This window comes from Apteryx rowi, unplaced genomic scaffold (assembly GCF_003343035.1).
Source record: "Apteryx rowi isolate R43461 unplaced genomic scaffold, aptRow1 scaffold_152, whole genome shotgun sequence".
Taxonomy (NCBI): Eukaryota; Metazoa; Chordata; class Aves; order Apterygiformes; family Apterygidae; genus Apteryx; species Apteryx rowi.
The window spans coordinates 410,930-430,166 of NW_020447775.1; the positions used below are offsets into that span (position 1 = coordinate 410,930).

The 19,237-nt window shown below is 46.8% G+C and overlaps 1 protein-coding gene across 2 annotated transcripts in view; it reads right to left on the reverse strand.

Annotated features, from left to right (window-relative positions):
- TSPAN4 (tetraspanin 4) overlaps window positions 1-19,237 on the reverse strand; it is a 282,853-nt gene that overhangs the window by 200,911 nt on the left and 62,705 nt on the right. The window lies entirely within an intron of this gene.

The following is a 19,237-nucleotide window of genomic DNA, read 5'->3' on the forward strand; positions in this document are numbered from 1 at the left end:
AAACAGAAAAAAACGCTGCAACAACACGCGTCGGGGGGTTCGCGGGGCTCCGGGGGGGAGGGGGGGGGCACAACCCGCTCCGCTGCCCTGGCCTGCGGGCACACGCAGCATACCGAGTCGCGGTGCCACCGCACCGTCCCCCAGCGAGCTGCAGGGTGGGCGCCCTGCTCCCCTGAACGCAGCCGCCTCTGCACCCACGGATCACCTCCCCAAAACCCGGCTGCTCCCACAGCCGCCACGCACCGCTTCTCCAGAAAGCAAAACTATGGTGCAACTTGTGGGAGCTGGAGGACCAAGGCTCAGGAGAGCAAGCCTCGTTCACCAGCCCTGCCCTCCGTGCCTCGTGGCACTGAACAACTCTCCTCGCCTCCCTACGGGCCACCTTCCCACCTGGAAAACAGGATATCCCTTCCCTCAGCCTGCATCTGTCTTTATCATTTTGACTGCAGGCTCCCGGAGCTAAGCGAGGAGATGGCTGGCTGGTGCTTTTAAAGGCTTGCTCCAGTAGAGAATTAATCAAGATGAAAAACAGGTTTCTTGTATGAAGCATCTTGCCAGTCTCAGCACAAATCAACACAGACATAGGCATCAATTAATTAAAAAACAAATCAGTAAAAGTAAAATGAGCTGGTTTTGCACATAGCCCGAGCAGTTCACCCTCACAAACCACTCTAATTTTGTTAATTTATAAACTGCAAAGCCAGAGACTGATTATTTCCCTTCATTTCCTCTGCAAAACCATAAGGACACTGGACATACCTGGTGCAAGCTTTGAGCCCAGGACACAAGGCTAACAACTCCCGTGCCACCCGTTTCAGCAACTTGGGATGAGTTCTCATTTTTCCATTTCTTAATTTCCCTGTCTCTAAGAACAGAGATACGAGAGCCATGATGGAGCTGCTTCTCCTGCTCTTCCTCCCTCCCCTTCCTGGAAGGTGCAACTCTGTCCCCAGACAGGACAACTCCTTTCCTAGGATGTTAAGACAGTCCCAAACAAGCAGATCTGTCCTTAGTCCCAGTTTCTAATTCACTGTTCACTTTTCCTACTGTACCAACCAGCTCTGCCTCCAGTCCCTGCCCGAACACCAGCCAGACCTGTTGGCAAAGGAGCCCAAAGGCGATCCATATATTCTGTATGGCCCCTGTCAGCACGCAGAAATGCATATACACAGAATGACACATTAAATGGTACAAAGAAAAACTGGATACAACTCTGTAAACACTACGTTGAAACCGTGTCAGTCAGATAATCGTTACTGAGCAACGGTGCTCGTGGTATTGCAGGAGCCTAACAGGCCGGTTTGGCGCCCTGACTGTAAAGCACACACATCCGAAGGCCCAGCGCAGTTCACTGTTACTGCTCTCTGCATGTGGAATGAGGAGGAATCAGGTAATACTTACATAAACCAAGAAAAACAAACCTTGGAAGAACTGTGTCTCTGGGCCATTAGGTCCACAAGGATGACAGAAGGGGTAGGTGGATTACAGCTTACGCATAAGCTTTTGTTAATGGCTGAGTCTAAAATCACAACCTGGAGCCCTGTGATTTCAGTTCAGCTCTGCTTCCCATCCGCTCTCCCCCTCCCCGATGGCACCTGCACATTCCTGTCCTGTGGCCAACACCGATTGATTCCTGCACACAAGAAAGAAATCACTGGGCAGCCTCACTAGCAGAGGTTCAATTTATATTGATTTTGGTGGCACAATACCACRTGCATTGTAACTACTCTGCTCACGCTGCCTTGAAAGGCAGGCTGGGAACAGGACTCTCCAGAGTCTCCAGCCCAAACCCCAGCCCTGGCCCTGGCCAAGGAGGGACGGCGCTGGAACGATGTCAGAAGAAGTCCAGGCAATAGATAGAGACCACAAAAGGATTGGACCTCAAAGCCAGATTCGTAGCTACGTTATCCCTTATATCCTCTCTCAGGAAAGCTCATTCGTTCACAAGGCTTCAGTTATCGTCTCTGTGCCGTAGCCTCAGGAACCAGCTTCTGCAGCCGTGACCCACCTCCCTGCTGCCTGCGGCCCAGCCTGCCTGACACCTCCCGTTAGCCGCCTCAGGCCCCACAGCTCGCTCCTGACCTTCTTAAACCCCGTCGGCTCAAAGCTTCCTCTTTTGCTCTTGCAGCTGCTGTTCACCTTTGGCGTCTCCTCTTCCAGGGCACGGTGTTTTTCCAGACCCCACTGCTTCTTTCCCTGTTACACCTCCAAAGCTCACCCTCCATCGTGCACTGCTGGGTGCAATGCCTCAAGACCTGAATTATCTGTCAGTTGACACCAATGGGCTTTTTGTTACCACTTTGGATCAAGCCTTTAGTCCATTTTGAAAAATGCTTTCTCTTTCTGCTCCATAATTTCACCCTCCCGATCACACATAAAACACATCGCTCCCCTTCGGGTCACTCAAAACACAGCCACCAACTCGCCTCCTCACCGGTTGTTACCTCCTTTAATCACTGCCCTGGCTCCGCTCTGCTAATGCTTCTTGAGATTGTCTCTGAAACCCTACATAACTATTCCACCCTCCCAGTGAAATAACCCATTTTGCATTAACCTCAGTTAAGAAGTGATCCACAAAATAAAAAAATTCCTGCTAGAAACTTTTGCTAAAATTTACCCTATAAATGCAGAGTGTATTAGCTACCCCTGTTCTGCAGCGAGGGGGGTGCGGCAGTGCGCACAAGCATGCACGTCCAAGAGAACTCACGCTCTTTCCTAACAGTTCCAGTGAACAAAATACCTAAGATCAAATATTCCTAGAAGAGTGGGAACTTTGCATGGGCTATTAACATTGCTCCACACACTAGCACTCTAATAAACCACGAGTGATCCATTTACTAATATATCCCAAATGGTTAACATTTTAATGTCATGTACGTGCAGAGACCACCAGACGGGAACATTAATGCAAATTGTCCAGCACTGTCTGCCCCTTCCTTCAGCAACCTGCCTGGAGAGCAATCCCTTCTTTTTTCTCGGTCTTTTCCCCTCCAGTGCACACATAATACCTTTGCTGCTACTGTCTGGTTATGTTTGGACCAGCAATGCAGGGTTTGTAAAAAAAAACCATACCTCTTCCAAAGACTTAGACTGCCAGAAACATGACCTTGTTTGACTTGAGGGTGAACCAAAGTTCAGGGCCAGGCTGGCTGCTTCTGCTAGGAGAAAGACCCGGTGACGGAGTCTTTGATTTGTCTGCTTCGGTATATTCATTTTGCATGAATATAAATGACTAAAAGTGCAGAGCAAAAGGGAAGGGGGGATACGATTTCCAAGCCGTCAGCATGTGTGTGGCTGTCACAGGGGACCAATGCTGCCATAGGGCTGCATCTCTGCTCAGACAGCAAACAGCCTTGTCTGAACACGAGCGGGGGACTTCGGGCGCGCTCTGGCCGAGCGCTGTATGGTCTCCTCTCTGTATTCTTAGAGCAAGACTCCATCCACGGGCCAAGCCACGGAGACATCTGGTCACTGAGGGTCGCTGCGTGCCAACCCCCTTTCTGACTGCCCCCGCCGAGCTTGGCGTGAAGGGCCTGACATTCACTTGCCACAGATGAAAAGAAAGGATTCAAAATCCAGATAAAGACAGCAGAAAATTCAAGGCTGTAACTCTTAGCTTGAATCGTTAAAAATATAGTTAAAGTCAAAACAAGCAGCAGTCACAGGCTTGCTCCCTACACCTTGCTCTCTCCTGGAAATTCTCTTGATGCACATGTGAAGCATGTGCAGGTTTCAAGAAACAGGTCTAAGTTCTTCAAAAGATGAGTCAGACTTGAACCCCTAATTCCCCATCAAAAAGCAAGACATGTCAAAGCAGCCCACTAAAAATAAGAAGATAATTCAAACAGTGGGACAGTCGGTCCTACTCGGGGCAGCCACCACAGGATTCTCCCACTCAGGCTCTGGAGCCTCCAGTATGACCACGGTGTAAGCTGAGAATCTCTCAGGAAGCTTTTATAAAATATATATATATATATATATACAAGTCTGTATGACAACAGTCAACCAAAACAGAGTGTGCTTCAATGAAACCTCAACTTAGCACTTACTGAAGACGACCCCCAAGTGTTTGTTTAGGTCCCACTCAAACACTATTCCTCCCTTTTATTTCCAGGGTCCCTGGTCTTCCACCAGCAATTTCAATATCTGATGACCTTCACTGGAAAGCGGTTGAGCTGTGGATTGCATAGGCAGAAGCAGAAAGCCAGATGTTCTAGAGATTTCCGCACCTATCTGAACTTAAAGATCTTTTGGTATTCACAGCCATGCACGTAACTGCGTTAAAGATTTACTCGTGCCTCCAACAGAACTTTGAAAAATATTGCAGTCAGAAGCAATTCCACCTATACAGCAGACTTYGGGATTTTTTTTTCATTTTCTTTCTTTTTCCTTTATAAATAAGGAAATTTGCATGAAAAAAAGCATCTTCAATCCTTAATAGCTCATCTCCTTCTGCTCACATGCCACCTGAAGTCATGATCTTTGGTTTATRGCATAATTAGTTGCTATGGAAATAACATAATCATAGACATAGAGAAAATATTTGGAGTATGATTTGCAATACTCTTTATTTAAGCCCGTGCACAAGTTACTTGTGCAGAAACCTCACTGCTTTTTACGTGCTCTCACCTGCATGAAGTTTTCCTCACCTCTGCCTGTGCTTTCAAACACACTGGTAGGGCTAAGTACGCTCCTCAGACTGAAGGCATTTGCTCACTCATATTTGAGCATCTGCATGTTCAAACAGTAATGAGAATACACATGGCTGCAGAAGAGCTGGCTCCAAGTCAGACTCATCAAAAAACTCCTGTAAAAAATTATTTTGGATTGGGCCCAATTGTGTTTTGTCATCCTGTTCTTTGCTACTGATGTTTTTTGTCTGATAGTGGAAGCTGCAAGTAGGGAGATTCCCTGTTTCCCCAGCAATTTCTGTTTCTTTTTATGCCCTGGACAGAGAAGATTTTTGCTTCAGATGAAGGATAAGCAGAGCCAATCACTGAACTCTTGAGAAGCAGAAACCTTGTTCCTCTGCCAACGTCCCCAGTAATAAAGAGTGAAGGAACAGAAAAGAAGAACATGTCCGACACCCTGTACAAGATGAGTTGTGGCCCAAAGAAAATCTTTGTCAAGACCTATCTTTGCGGTGTCAGCAGGTCTTAGCAGCACAAAGGCAATTTATGTGATAGTTTTCTCAAAATCAGGTTGCATTCTCTAACCTGAGAGATCAGCTGATGTTCAAAGAAATACTGCTTCAAACATACACCCCGTACACATGATCCTTCTGTCAAGCACAAAGCAATCAGTCAGACAAAGAAATCTTTAAACTATCCACAGTTCTGAGTGTTTGTGGAAACAGGTATTTTACAGCAGAAGCAAACAAAACAAAACAATGACTTATAAAAATTCAAGCGTTAGCACTCCCTAATTAGTGTCTGCTTTTGTAAATCTTCATGGTCCAGAACCGGAACAGGGAGTCCAGAACAGATTCTGGTTTTGTCTTGCACCCTTAAAAACAGGGCTAAGGTTTTTCAAGCCTAAGAGCATGAAGCGAGGTTCCTATAACCATATTTGAGCTACATTTCCAAAGCAACGAATGCCCAGCACCATTCACTGACCTCACTGGCACCTGAGCGCTCAGCACTTTTGAGAAGCAGAGCACGGAGGGCCTGTTTCAGCAAGGTACTCGAGCACAATTTTCACTGCTCTGAGACTGTTCATGTACTTAAATAATAAGAACATACTTAAAGGCTTTTCTGAGTGGGATTGTATGTAGGCAAGAGCAACTCAGTGTTTTAAAAGCTGCAGATTGAGCTAGACTCTGTACAGAGCTGCCCTACCAGAAGGGATTACACCCGGACCCCCCGTTTGCGGCTGGTGCTTCTCAGCTCTGCTAACAGAGCTGCACGGGAGGTGCTTTCAGCCAAAACAAGCAAGGTTAGTTCAGGTGGTTTGAGGAGCAGGTCCTTTTTCAGCTGCAACGGGGTAAGGCGCTCTCCTGCCAGCAGCTCGGTCCACAGGCCTGAGCGAGCCCAGCGAGACCTGAGGGCAGGCAGCAGCAGTGATCTCCAGCAYGGGCACTGCTGGGTCTGCAAGACGAGCTCCCTTCATAGCCAAAAGACCCCAATTTCTCCTAAGCTGAAGATAAACAAACTTCTGTTTCCAAAAAAGGACTGAAAATAAAATCCCCGAGGGAACTATAGTTTCCTTTTCATCTTGGGTTCCCCCCTGCCATTTGAAAGATAACAACTTCTTAGAACAAGCAAAAAGACATCTTTTTTTTTTTGATGTGGAAGTCCTATCATGTCAGCTGAAGAAGACAACTGGCTTTCTTCTAATGCAAGTTGTACTGGAGAGAGCTTAAAATTAAACCTGAAATATTAAAAAAGTATGCAGCAAATTAAAATAGTATTTGAAAAGGAATAATAAACAAAAACACGAGGTGATGACTAAATATTAATAGTAAAATGGAGTGGACCTGTGCAAGGAAAATGCAACTGGCCATATTTATATATTATGTTATCAGCTATTATCCCTCTTTCTTGATGTTGTAAAGGGCTTATATCATCCCCCATCCTAACAGTAAAACAGCAGTCGATCTCTTATCACAGAAAACTCTGTAACCATTCAAGCAAAAGAGACAGGAACTTCTGCTATCAAAAAAATTCTTGGTATTGGTAGGAGCACAAGCTCCGGCTTTCCACTTTGCCACTCTGAGCATTCATAACACCGAACACTCGGGTATAACTTCAGGAGTGCTATCAGCAGACATACTTTCAAATATATTTTTGAACAGGTAACACATACAGGTAAATGATTTAAAACAGCCGCCTCAGATTTACGCTATTGGAAGACAGATTAGCGAGTATAATAGTGATAATACTTGGAATAAAAAAATCTGTGTTGCAAGAAATAGTACCGCCTGCACTGAAAACCATACATCTGTATGTACTAGCTCATATCACCACAGTCTGACTTTTTTTATATCTCACTGTCAAAACCTGTAAATAATCTCATTTCCCTCAGGAAGGGTATGTCCCACAGGAAGAAGGGGCACGCGTAGCTTAAGGCAGCACAGATGTGATGCCCTTTTTGCAAAACACACGTGAAGTCAGTTATCAAAGATAAGCTGTCTAAAACAAATGCTAGAAGCATCCCCTATTTATTAAGGCACTTCAGAGTATTTACCTTTAATCATGGGACTTGGTTTGAAGAGAACTAAGCATGTGCCCTTGGCGTTTTAATAAAAAAGGATGAAAGATATTTAGGGTCTGAATTTAGATGCTCTGAGTCTGAGGTACTGCAAGGTACCTGTCCAGACTTTTAAAGCTRGTCTCCTGTTCTGTGCATCGTCTGAAATCCTGGCTTTGGACAAATTTGAGCCTAAATTTCACCTGCGTTTTTGTGCTCAGTGTTTCCTATTGGTTTGCCTAGGCTTTGAGACTTTCCTAACCTGTAAGAAGCCCTCRGCTCAGGAACCCTGCAAAATTTAATCCTCCTAAATCTAAGCCGTCGCATACATGAAACTGCTAAAAAATGCCAGGTCAACTTCCCCTGCTGCTGCCTGGCCTCTAGGCAGCTTGTTTACTGCRCCGTATTTGTGAGGATTTCTATGAAGCAGATTTATGTTTAAAAAAAAATAAAATGTTTTCTGTATCAGATCGCTAAGAACCAACTGAAGGATGACTGGGAGTGTTTTATTATATATACTGCCTGCTGGTTTTCAGGCATGGCAGGGACCAGAGAAAGAAGAGCCAGGCCTCCCGATTTCCTTCTTCTGCAGCGCCAACGCTCTCCTGTTTGCAGACAGGATTTCTTATTTGATGCGGAAAGAGGACACCTTAGAAACTTTATTTATTTATTTTACATGTTTCCAGGTATCTGAAGACCAGATTAAGTTTCCACATAGCTATGGTATTGCTAATAATACTTCTCTAAAATGGTGCATAATTATAAGCCTATTAAACTTGAATTAGGATGTTTTATAGGCTTTTATGAGTGTCACCCAAACCTGTATTTAAGGGTAAGCTGTGCTCTTAATTTCTATTTGTTAATATTCACTCATTTTTGAGATCAGTGTGAATTACTATGAAGTTACAGCTGGATATAGCCTGTGCAAAGAGATTCACTATGGTAAAAGCTAGATACTATTTCTTAAAAAATGTGAAGACCACAGGTGGGGGTTTTGAAGACCGAGCTGGGGGACACCTCCCTGCTCCTGCAGCCCCATGCTTGCCCCCAAATAACCACGGGAAGAACCTCAGCAGGAACACCCCCCCTCCAGGCAAGTCAAAACCCAAACCACCACCTGAACGATAAAGAACCGAAACCGGGAAAACACGAGCGCTAGCGGCTCRCGCCCCCCCCGGCTCGGCCCAGCGAGGGTGCCCGTGTCCCCACTCCCACGTGCCGCCCCACAAGAGCAGGGCTCACGCCGCTGCAGGATGCTGCGTCTGGCGATCTGATGGCAGCTATCAGCCGTGCCAGGAGTGCCAGCACAATCCTTGCTGGGTCCAAGCTGCTCCTCCAGGAGCAAGCTCGGCGAGGAAGGAAAGCGAGCCAAAGCTGGCCTTGGCAAGACAGAGGTGCAGATCCGATCCTCCGCCTGGAGCTAGCCACCGCTCCCGCAACCTGGGGTGCCTGCAGCTGGAAGCTGATGTACGACCGCCTCAGACGAGGGGAATTTATCATCGTTATTTTAGCGTGAGAGCAGCTCGCTGATTGCCGCCTGACAACTCCAGCGCTAATGAGATGATAACGGGTCTGCTGCGCGCTGCTAGGCTCCACATCTGTGGCGGCGGCACCATCAGCCGAACGAATCCACACTTAAAAGCTCTTTGGTCTTTTTAATCCTAAGCTCCAAATCACAAAATCCACGTAACAAAACCCGCAGATCAGAGGAGTTAGGCGAGAGGCTCCCCTTTGCCCGGCCCTGGGGACAGCCTGGTCTCCGCTGCTTACCGAAGCTCGAGCACAGGCAGGCTTGGCCTCAGAAGCATCCTCTCTTCTTCTTAGCGTCCCAGCGGGTGCCCRCAACAAGACAGCGGGCGCGAGCTCAGCCTGGCCCGGCTCCCTCGCGGCTGCCTTCCCCGGCAGGGYGCCGGGGCGATGCCGCTGGCCGCCACCCCCCGCTCCTGCCACACCGCGGGCAGCGGTCGCCCGCCTTGTCGAAGAGGTGACGGCAAGATGGGCGGCCGCTGCCTATCAGATGGGTGCGCGGAGCCCGCGTGCTGTTTCGCAGCCGCGTTTGCAAAATTTTCAAGGCTCTCTGCTACATAATTGACTACGATAGCAGGCAGTGGCGGCGCCCTGGGCTCCCGAGCAGCAGCAAGGGCGAACGGCCGGAAAGCTGATGCGTGCGGGCTGGAGGCACCGAAAGCCCCACAGAGCGAGGGACGGGGAAGCGCGATCCGAATGGGATCGCAGCAGGCCACAAAGGCCGTGGCCGCTAGCCCGGGAGCCTCGCAGGACTACTTCCCCCCAGTTTGAACTTAACTCAGAGGAACTGACTCGCACAACTTTGCCGTGATTTAAGCTTAGTTTCTGAGCACGCTGGGCTCTGCCAGGAGAGCGACTCCAGCGAGAGCCGCGCTTTAGTCTGCCTTCGCTAGGAAGCCATACGAAACCCTGCGATGAAGCAGGGCAGCCCAAGTGCGGCACACAGAGCTTAAGAGCAAAACACTCTGGCAATAGTGTTCGTGCAATTAGGGGACCTCAAAGATGATTTTTTGTTATTACACTCTAAACAAAAAAAAACTCTTTCCATGTTGACGTTAATTTCTATAACACAGCTTTAAAAACAAAACAAACCAAAAAATCAATAGACTGCACCCAGGATGGCAATGCCTCAAAATTAGAAGCAGCATGTTGGCATTTTTCCCAGGAAAAAAAAAATATATATATATATATATATATATATATACCTGTACATAGAGACACTTTTCAGGTTTTGCAAGACCAGCGAAGCTCAGGGGTTTCTTGCCACCTCCAAGCCAGAGCCAGGTTCTCGGCGCACGCTGAAGCGCAGGGGAGAGGCTCCTCTTTGCAGCGCACGGACATTCGGGCGCGAGGAGGAGCTGCTCACCCAAACTACTTGTTTGTACGTTGGAAGTAGCMAGTAACAGCCGTCTCAAATCCACGCTACTGAAACCCTCCCAGTCCCACAGGTATTTAAGGCAAAGGGCAGCAGGGGAAGGGGCAGCAGAGTATAGCTCGGACTCCCCTGCTAATAGGGGAGGTCTGGTTTCCCTTTCGGGCTCGCTCCCATACAGGTTTCTCCCCACCCTGTCCCCCGCAGCGGCTGAAGAAGGATTTGCCGGACAAGAGTGATAGGAAGCAGGACACGACTGGTCCTTCCGGAGCATCTTCTGTATTTCCAAGCCAGAGCCCTTCACTGAGGGCAGCTTCTCATCCCCAGCAACTGTGAATAAATCCCCATACTAGCAGCAGACTCTCCTGTGGGCCCAGGTTAAGGGCCCGGGTCCTAGTCTGAAATCCTCCACCAAACCTACAGGGATCAGGTTGGCAGCTCTGCTTGAACCAGCAAGAACTGCRAGTCAGTTCTTGCAGAAACAGGGCAGAAGAGAGATTCAGTTCCACACGTAGCGTTACATACTCTTAAAGAGGCATCTGAATGCTGTCCAAAAATTAATTACGAGGCTTGACAAGCTCTGACAATCAGCTAACGAGACTGCTTGATGGCTACAATTTTAAATAAGGATCTTTCAAGGGGGAAACTCTGGACCAGGCGGTGCTACCGCCATGACAGCCCGAGCTGTTGTGAACGCGCAGCACGGACAAGCTAGCCCCACGGGCTTCCTGCCGCAACAGCAAGGGTGGAAAGCACCCGGGGGGACAGCGCGCCGGGCACCCCAAAAATCCACCACCTCCCGACTGCCCCCTGTGCCCTGGGAAGAGCCCTCCTCCCGGGACCCRCAGGTTTGGAGGGAGCCTCGCAAACCTGCTCCCGCGGGATCCGCCACCAGCAGCCCCCAAGGCTGCTGCTCCTGCCCCGCTTCCRCGGTTCTTCCCTCCCCGCAAAGGGGAGCAGAGGCGACGGCGCAGGGATTGCYGGGTGCTAAACACCGCGAGAGGCGCGACGGCAAGGAAATGAACACTTTGCAGTGATCCTGGCAACAGCTTCCGGGATCGAAGGAGAAGAAACAACTTATTAGAGAATAAACAAACTTAGAAACTGTGTTTGTTAGGCAAACTTTTAACATAGCCAATTGTTTTATATGTAACAAGGACTAATGTCACCATTTGGAGATCATCTATGAGATGACTGGGTTCTATATCATCTTTATGAAAAAGGATGAGGAAATACCTTAACCTGCAAAGACTGGTTTCGATGGAGGCTGGGTGCCCGTTTCCCTTCTGCACCTCTGACGGGCCCCGTCTCGTCACGAGGGCGTTGCAAACACAAAAACGTCRTTTCAAGCAGTCACTTTACAATTTGACATTCTTTTCCGATTGGATTACCTACTTTGGTCGGCATTTTCTCCACCCTGACTGGATGACTKTTAATGTTTTTAATATTTATTTTAAAATTTTCCTGGGGGGTTGGGAGGGGACTGGACGTTGGGCAGAGCTGGAACCTGCCAGCTCAGGCTGCTTCTGTAGTAACAGGCCCTGAATCTCTACCCAGATGGGTGCATTGAAGTGCTGTGCACTTAAACTAGACGTGCTTTTAACACCATATGCTAACTAGCCATCGGATTTTGCAATGAATTCCCGAGGCTCGTGCTCCTCGGTCACGATTCAGACATATAAGCAAGATCCTCAGCCCCTGCAGAGCAACTTAGCTACAAGGAAATCAAAAGACCTACGTGGGTTTACACCAAGTGAGACCRCAGCCGACCATCTTAAAATTGCCCAGGCTTCAGCTCAGGCAAACACCACTGCTGAAGTATTTTTCCCCCGTGTATATGTTGCCTTTTTCATTCCTGTTGCTGCCGTGGAAAATACCTGCGGGAGGTCTGCCACCGGATCTGAAGAACACAGAGGCAAATTTTTGAGAGACCTTTTCATTTCAGTATCATTTCAAGCCGCCTCYGTGCAGGAGACGTGAAATAGGTAAGCATCGGGCACCTGCAGCAACTTTCCTGGCTGCTGCCCTTTTACACTGAGCTCGTACAGTTAGAGAAACTCCGTCTGCCTCCCGCCGTGCCCAGTGAGAGGATCAGACCTGGCCTTTGCCTGGAATTGCAAATTGCTGCAAATGGAAACGGAGGTCTTCCACATTTCTTGTCAGCTTGGCCCCGGCCTAATACAGTTCAGTAGCAGACAGCACTCGCTATAAACAAGGGAAGATGCACAGAAATTGGGAAATACAGTTTGGACAGGTGGAGACAAGTGAAAAATAGCGAGAGACTCTGCCATGCCACGGGGAGCATTTTAGCTTTGCTGAAAGAAACCACACCGTCAGTACCAAGAGGAGCTGCTGGCCACAGAGCAGGAGCCAGGAATTTCTTTGGATTTGGATATGCAATACCGAGCAGCCTCGTGTTTCCTAAACATACGCCTTTTTTCCCACCATGGTAACCACAGCATTCCCACAACGCTGATGCAAAACGACAGCGTGGGCAATGAAGTGCCATTTGACCAAGGCCTGAGCAAATTGCTTCTCCTTTTCTGCCCCTTGCAGCAACATCTCCCTGGCCTCAGAGGCACTGCAGTCTGCTGAGTGTCTCRTTTGCATTGGCACCATCCTGCTCTGAGACCTAGCAAAGAAGTAGCAAAGTATTTCATACCCCGAARTCCAGATTTGGGGTGCTCTCGGCTACTTCCGAGGCCAGCAGAGAGCCCGCCCCGGCCCGCTCCCCCTCCCTTTGCCGACAGCCTCCCTCTCCGGGCACTCGAGCAGGCGCACGAGGAAGAAACACGCTGGTTTTCAGCCACGACGACAAGTTCCCACAAAGGAAGCGCTTGCTTTTTATAACTGACAGGTATCTAGACCAAAATGGTGCAAGCAAACACCTTTGAGAGCAACCACCCAAACGTCAAAAATCAAGTTTAGAGGCTCCAAAAGTTATTGCAGAAGGAGTCAATGATTTCGTCCATAGCGTGTGTGTGGAAGCACACCGCAGCCGAGGCAGGCGCTGCAGTACAAGCCACGCTTGCTAACAAGCTAGCATCGCAAAAGGCCAAAGGAAAGCTCTGCCACAGGGATACAACAAAATATAAGTATGTGCTAGGCAGCTTGTGTTAGCAGATGTTATAGCAAGTAAAGTATATATGAAATATATATCAATAAATGTACCCTTCAGCTCCTCTTTTTTTTCCCTTTTTGTTACTGACACTTATATTATAAATCAATATGTTCTTGGCTCTCAGAAAGATCTTGTTCCATCTACTTTATGAAGACATACTTAATAAATCATATCTGACAGCATAAATCGTATCTTACCACAAATGAGACTTAGAGGAACTGTTCTCCAAATGTAGTTRATTAGCATATGCAATAAAGAGGCCACAATTTACATTACAATTCACACCTGTAACATTTTAGCAGGCATGATAGCAAACTAAGAACAGCAAACAGACTCACTTAATGCATCTTCACACACCTTAAAAAACAAACAAACAAACAAACAACCTTTCCCTAATTCTCACTAACATTCTTCCAGAGAGATGCAAAAGCTCAGAGCATTAATAGCCTCACAGTGCTAGAGCCATATTTCTTATCGCAAAGGTAAGAAATGCACTTCAGCTGATTTCACAAGCATATTYCGCATCTCAGCAGTATATTCCAGCTTTCAGAGTAAACTGCCAAGGCTAATTTCTGACCGGGGAACGAAAGGATGCACTGACAACTGAGAGATCTGCATCCTACTGCCACTTCTGCTACACCTTTTACTAAAGCATTTATGCAAAATGCGGTGCAATGTTCCTGTGCTTGTTTGGATTTTGGACCTAAGCTGGATCTGTTTCAACCTCTTCAGACCTCAGTCTCTAAAACTGAAGCAGAAATGGCCAAACCATTGTGGAGGGTGTAATTAAGCTCTAACTATGACAATTCATGTCAAAATCAGGCTAGTTCCACTTTAAATTGCTAGTTTAGATTTAAGAAGCCCTGGAAGAACTAAAGAGCAAACTGTTCCTTCGCTTCCTTCCTCCAGGCCCCTTCGCCTCCTCACTCCCAAATGCTCCTCCGACAGACTCCCGAGCTCGCTGCCTCAGTACTTCTGCTAACCTGAAAATTACTCAGAAGTACGTATTTTTTTGATGATATTCTGTACACTAATTGAAAAACCGGTTTTTGACTGTTCCAAGCTATTTTCCTTCATCATAGGCCTATAAGAGACTGGAAGGCACCAGCGCCCTGCAGGACACCAGCACCACGCAGGAACTGCTCCTGGGCTCTGGCTGTTGGGAAGGCAAATGAGCAGCAAAGCCAGGTTTCCAAATGCCCTCTGCTGGCACCTGTTAGTATTACCAAGAATTTCACCTGGCTAATAACCTTTTGGAAAACTTCATTCTGAAGGTTCGTCATTTTGAAGGTATCCTGGTTTTGCATTTAATCTCATAACATTCCCTCTTCCAGGGAAGATGCCCCCTCCTCCTTTTTTCTTAACCAAATACAACAGAAACCCAAGTGCTGCAGCGTTCCCTGTAAACACCATTGGTAGATTACCTTCTGGTTGGAAGGTACACCTGATAAAACTTCCAAATTCCCTAACTTCTAGGGATCTTCACCTCGATTATTTTGACCAGGTGCTTTCCAAGAAGCTGCTGTGAAGTTTTCCTTACCTCCCACGAGTGGCAGGACCACAGAGACCCAGCCATCCTCCTGCCCCCAAGCCAGGGGCACGACTGCTCGGCTCGTGCCGTCCCCAACCAGTGTCCTGGCGCATCACTCACAATGAGCCCCGTGGCGACTGCAGAGTCACAACCGCAGCGTCACAACCGCAGCGTCACAATTGCAGAGCTAGAGCAATGGAGCGGGGGGGCGCCGGGTCCTCACAGGCTGAATGTCATGGTGGGCTACAGCCACAACAGTGTGAACGAAGCGCTAGGCGTTTTTTGAATGATATTTACTCTTTTGCCCAAAATAGCCTGGAGCTGGTGGATTTCCAAGCGTGGTGGAAAGATCACCTTATTTCCAACATGCCCCTTAGCCCAGAACTTTTAACTGGTGCTTGTCCATTAACTCAGCCTTATTGCCGGCGCTCTTCTCARGCAAAGAGAGACAGTGCTCCGGAGCTCTCCCGCCCCACAGAGAACTCCAATAACCACGTCTCTGCCATCTACCACATAGTCAGGAAAGGAGGCACCTCTCTCGGCACTACATCTTTGAAGTCAGGTTTAACAGGACAGCATTTATCATGTTTAGGAAATCTTTGATGAACCTATAAAAAGGGCTTACTAATCAGAAGACCAAAACCTGTTAAATCATATCTGATTAACTCACATATATTTTCTGTAGCACAGATCCTTCTCACTGCTCTAACCGCACAACTAAAAACATCTTATAATAACCCTGCCTACATAGGCGGGCCGCAGAGCGAAGTAGTTCAAGGCTATGCATTATGGACGCAGGCCTTAGCGGAGCAGGGCTGTTAACGTGCCATCGTTTATCACAACTCTCTCTAGGCTGGCAAATTTAATTTCCATAATTTGTCACCACTGCAGCTCTGCTGGACTTGGTTGTGGTTTTAGCGCGCACAGAAGTCAGCTTAAGTTAACCCCAGGAAAGGGACAGGGCCAGCAGTGCAGGTGGGTCCCAGCGCAGCAGTGCAGATACAGCCGTAAAAGCCCTGCTAACTTCATCCTGTCGCGACATCGGTGACCTTCCATACGACGGATCTCTTTGGACTGCCGCTGCTCCGAGACCGGGAGCTGACTGCAACTTTGCAGAATGCAATTTCAGTTACGGCTGCTGATCATTTGGGTAGGAGATACATAATGCAACATATTAGGGGAATGCAATTTAAAAAAGGTTTGGGCCTCCCGCGAAAAGCTGTTTCAGCCTAGCATTTATTGCCATGAGTGTGGCACAGATACGACAACTACTAGGTTACATCTTTGATTTTGCATTAGTTTTGCATTTGTATGAATGACAGATTTTGATTTTGTTATCTTTTACCATGTTTACATTTCAGTGCTTTTTGGATGGGATAGGGAAATAATTCTGCCTGGGCTAGAAACCCGCAGGGTGCCTTGCTTCCCAAGGAGAATTTAACTTGACCTTCACATTCTTGTCACATGGGACCAACAGTCATCAGCCATTTGCATACCACTAGAAAGACATTTGCTTTTTGACAAGAAAAGCATGGAAATGCAGGGGATGGGAGGACAGCAGGAGCTCCGGCCTTCACATAAAAGAACAGCACGCCTTCATTTTGACACTTGCACACCATAYTCCTGTTTAGTAAATAAGCCCTTGGGGAAGCAGGGTAATAACATACTCTAAGCAAGCCTGCAAAACACTGTTTTCCCATTCAGGAACAAAGTTGCTGCATTGTCAAGTCTTCTCCACATCTACCCACCTCTTCCTCCTCTACCCAATTCTTCTACACCCATCACTGTGGTATCTGGAGCTTTCCAAGCTTTACATCTCTACAGCAACATAGGGAGACCCCCTAGAAAAAACTGAACTTAGAACCAGAGGACTGAGAAAACATTTCAGAAGAAAGAGTTCAACCCAAAATCTTCAGAAAAAGTTTGCTTAATACATTCTCAGCTAAAAGCTGATTCTAAAACAGCACCATGGCTTCCTTCGGCTGTTGATGCTTTTCAAGAACAAACCAAACAGGCTCACTTTGCAAGAAAATATTTTACTCCCCATATCCTGCAAATTCACTGTGGGAGTTCCAAAAGTCAAGGTGGCAACTTTCCTTCTTACTACCAAATTTCAAGGGACTTGCTTAGAAACAACAGATCAGAATTCAGGAAACAACCTTATGAACAAACCACAAGCTACATCAGAATACAGCTCACCCTTCTAGTTCTGTTCACTCTGCAGCGATAACAAAAGGGGGGGAAAAAGCAGTAAAACCTGACAGTAAGATTCAACACCATATCTCCAGGACATTTTTACATATTGTGAGAAAAAGGCCCCGGCAAGCTGTCTCACTGAGAAGCATTAGCTACGATTAACGGTGCAAGGCACCTAGCATAAGCGTTTCTCCGACTCTGAGCTGTGAACTGCAGGTGACTGTCCATCGCTGCTGCGGAGCAGCGCATCGCCTCCCGGCTTGGGGCAGCAGTGTCGGCATGCCGCACGCCGCAGCAGCAGGGATTATGCCAACGACAAGGGAAAGGCATTTGCGCAAAGCACGTGTGCATATTTTAAGACACGAACGGGAACTGAGCAAGTGTGTCAGGCAACAGAAAAACGTAACTGCAACCCTACCGAGTCGGATAAAAGTCTGTTTAGCCTCATCTCCTAACCCTGCCCATAGTCTACAAAAGATGCTTGGGAAGAGAGTAGGAGAAATTGGACAACTACACTGAATTTTTTCCTCCACATGTCTTTTTACTTTCTGACCACCTCTGCTTTAGGTATTTCCTGGTAGTGAGGTTTGCAGAAGGATTAATAGTGTCTGGAAAGAAAAAATACTAAAATAATGGATAATGAGATAACAACTCTTCTGGATATTACAAGTAGTTACCAACCCTTGAGTTGGAAAGGAAGAGAAAAAAAGTAGTGTGGGAGATTAAACACTTGAAAACCAAGTTCAAAAGCACAAAATACAGTTAAGACAATAAATATTTGCACAATCATGCTGAAATTTTCTATTTTATATATATATAAATAGAAATTTTTATATATATATATATATATATACACACACACACAGTGGGAAAGCTGAACATCCAGAACGTATGAGTGCCCAGGTCCAAGGGACTATCAATCACTTCACAAATGAATGTACTTTAATTAACCTGAGATGTATATAAAGCACAGGTTGACAAAGTTAGAAGTATTGTGCACTGAGAGCTCTGCAAAAGTATGGCCTATAAATAGGAGAGAAGTAAAGCCACCAGAGATCAAATACAGTTGAAGAGGATAAGACCATACAAATAATATGGTATTTTTCAGTCATTCCCACTTGCGAAGTATCTGTAGAAGACCATATACAATCACCATAAAAAAATGGAAAACAGAATGCTTCATCACAAACTCTCTTCCATTGGTGAGAATGAGTGATCCAAAATGCAAGGGAAGGCCAACAGATGTGACTGGCCAGGGGCCTAAAACGAAAGCCAATGACAGTTGCTCATAAAGCACGGAGATCTTCTGGGGAAATATCACGACAGAATGATACACGTAGTAACTGGCTCTATTATGTGACCACAAATCCTTGAAAAAGCAGCATGGACAGGCAGCTCTAAAATACTAAAGGCAGCATTTAAACTCACTGATGCTCATCTCTCAGGTAGCAACTACTTCTCTCGCTCCTGGCCTTTCATGGAAGAAAATTAAGAAAAGTTTGTGTCCAGATCCTATGTACGTATGTTCACTGGTATATCCCAAAGAGCTTTAAAAGGGAGGTTGCCTTTATCACCATCTGACAGATAAAGACAGTGAAGCAACAGCGTGTCTTATTCACTAGGTCAATTTAATTATTGTCCATCACTGCGTCATTAGTCTAGAACCACAGCAGTCTCGGTAGGCCTCTACTAATTTCAGGATGACACCTCCTGCCAAACAGTCATCTTAGCCAAAGCACAGGGAGGACAAGTCACAGGCACTGGAGGAACACACACTGAGGAYAGCTCAGTAAGAGTTACCTTTTTGGCTTGCTAACATCGAACTCGCACTTCATCCAATGCACAGTGATGGCATCTCACATATGACGGGGCTCGTCCCTCTACTGCCGCACCGACACTGAAAAGCTCCATGGTAGATAACCAGCTGCTTATTTTTAGTCCTTTTTCCTGTAACATAAGAACTGCTTCTGTCACAGGGCACTCAACTCTCATTAATCCATAGACAGGACATGAATATTCCTGCTGCTTTGGTTTAGTCTCCCATCAACAAAAGGTGAAGGTTAAGTTTCAGGAGACTAGCAGGAATTACAAAAATGCTTTGATGACTATAGCGAATAACAGAAAATACCCTATACAAACACTGCCACTGTACTAAGCAGGCAGTTTTACATACCTGTGAGCTTATCTTTTCATTGCCTTAAAAGCTGACACTTGTAGTCAGGAAAGTGATTGCAATAAAGATCATCTCCCAATATATGCATCTGCAGCATTATCGCTGATTAAAGGCTTAACTATGTAAATG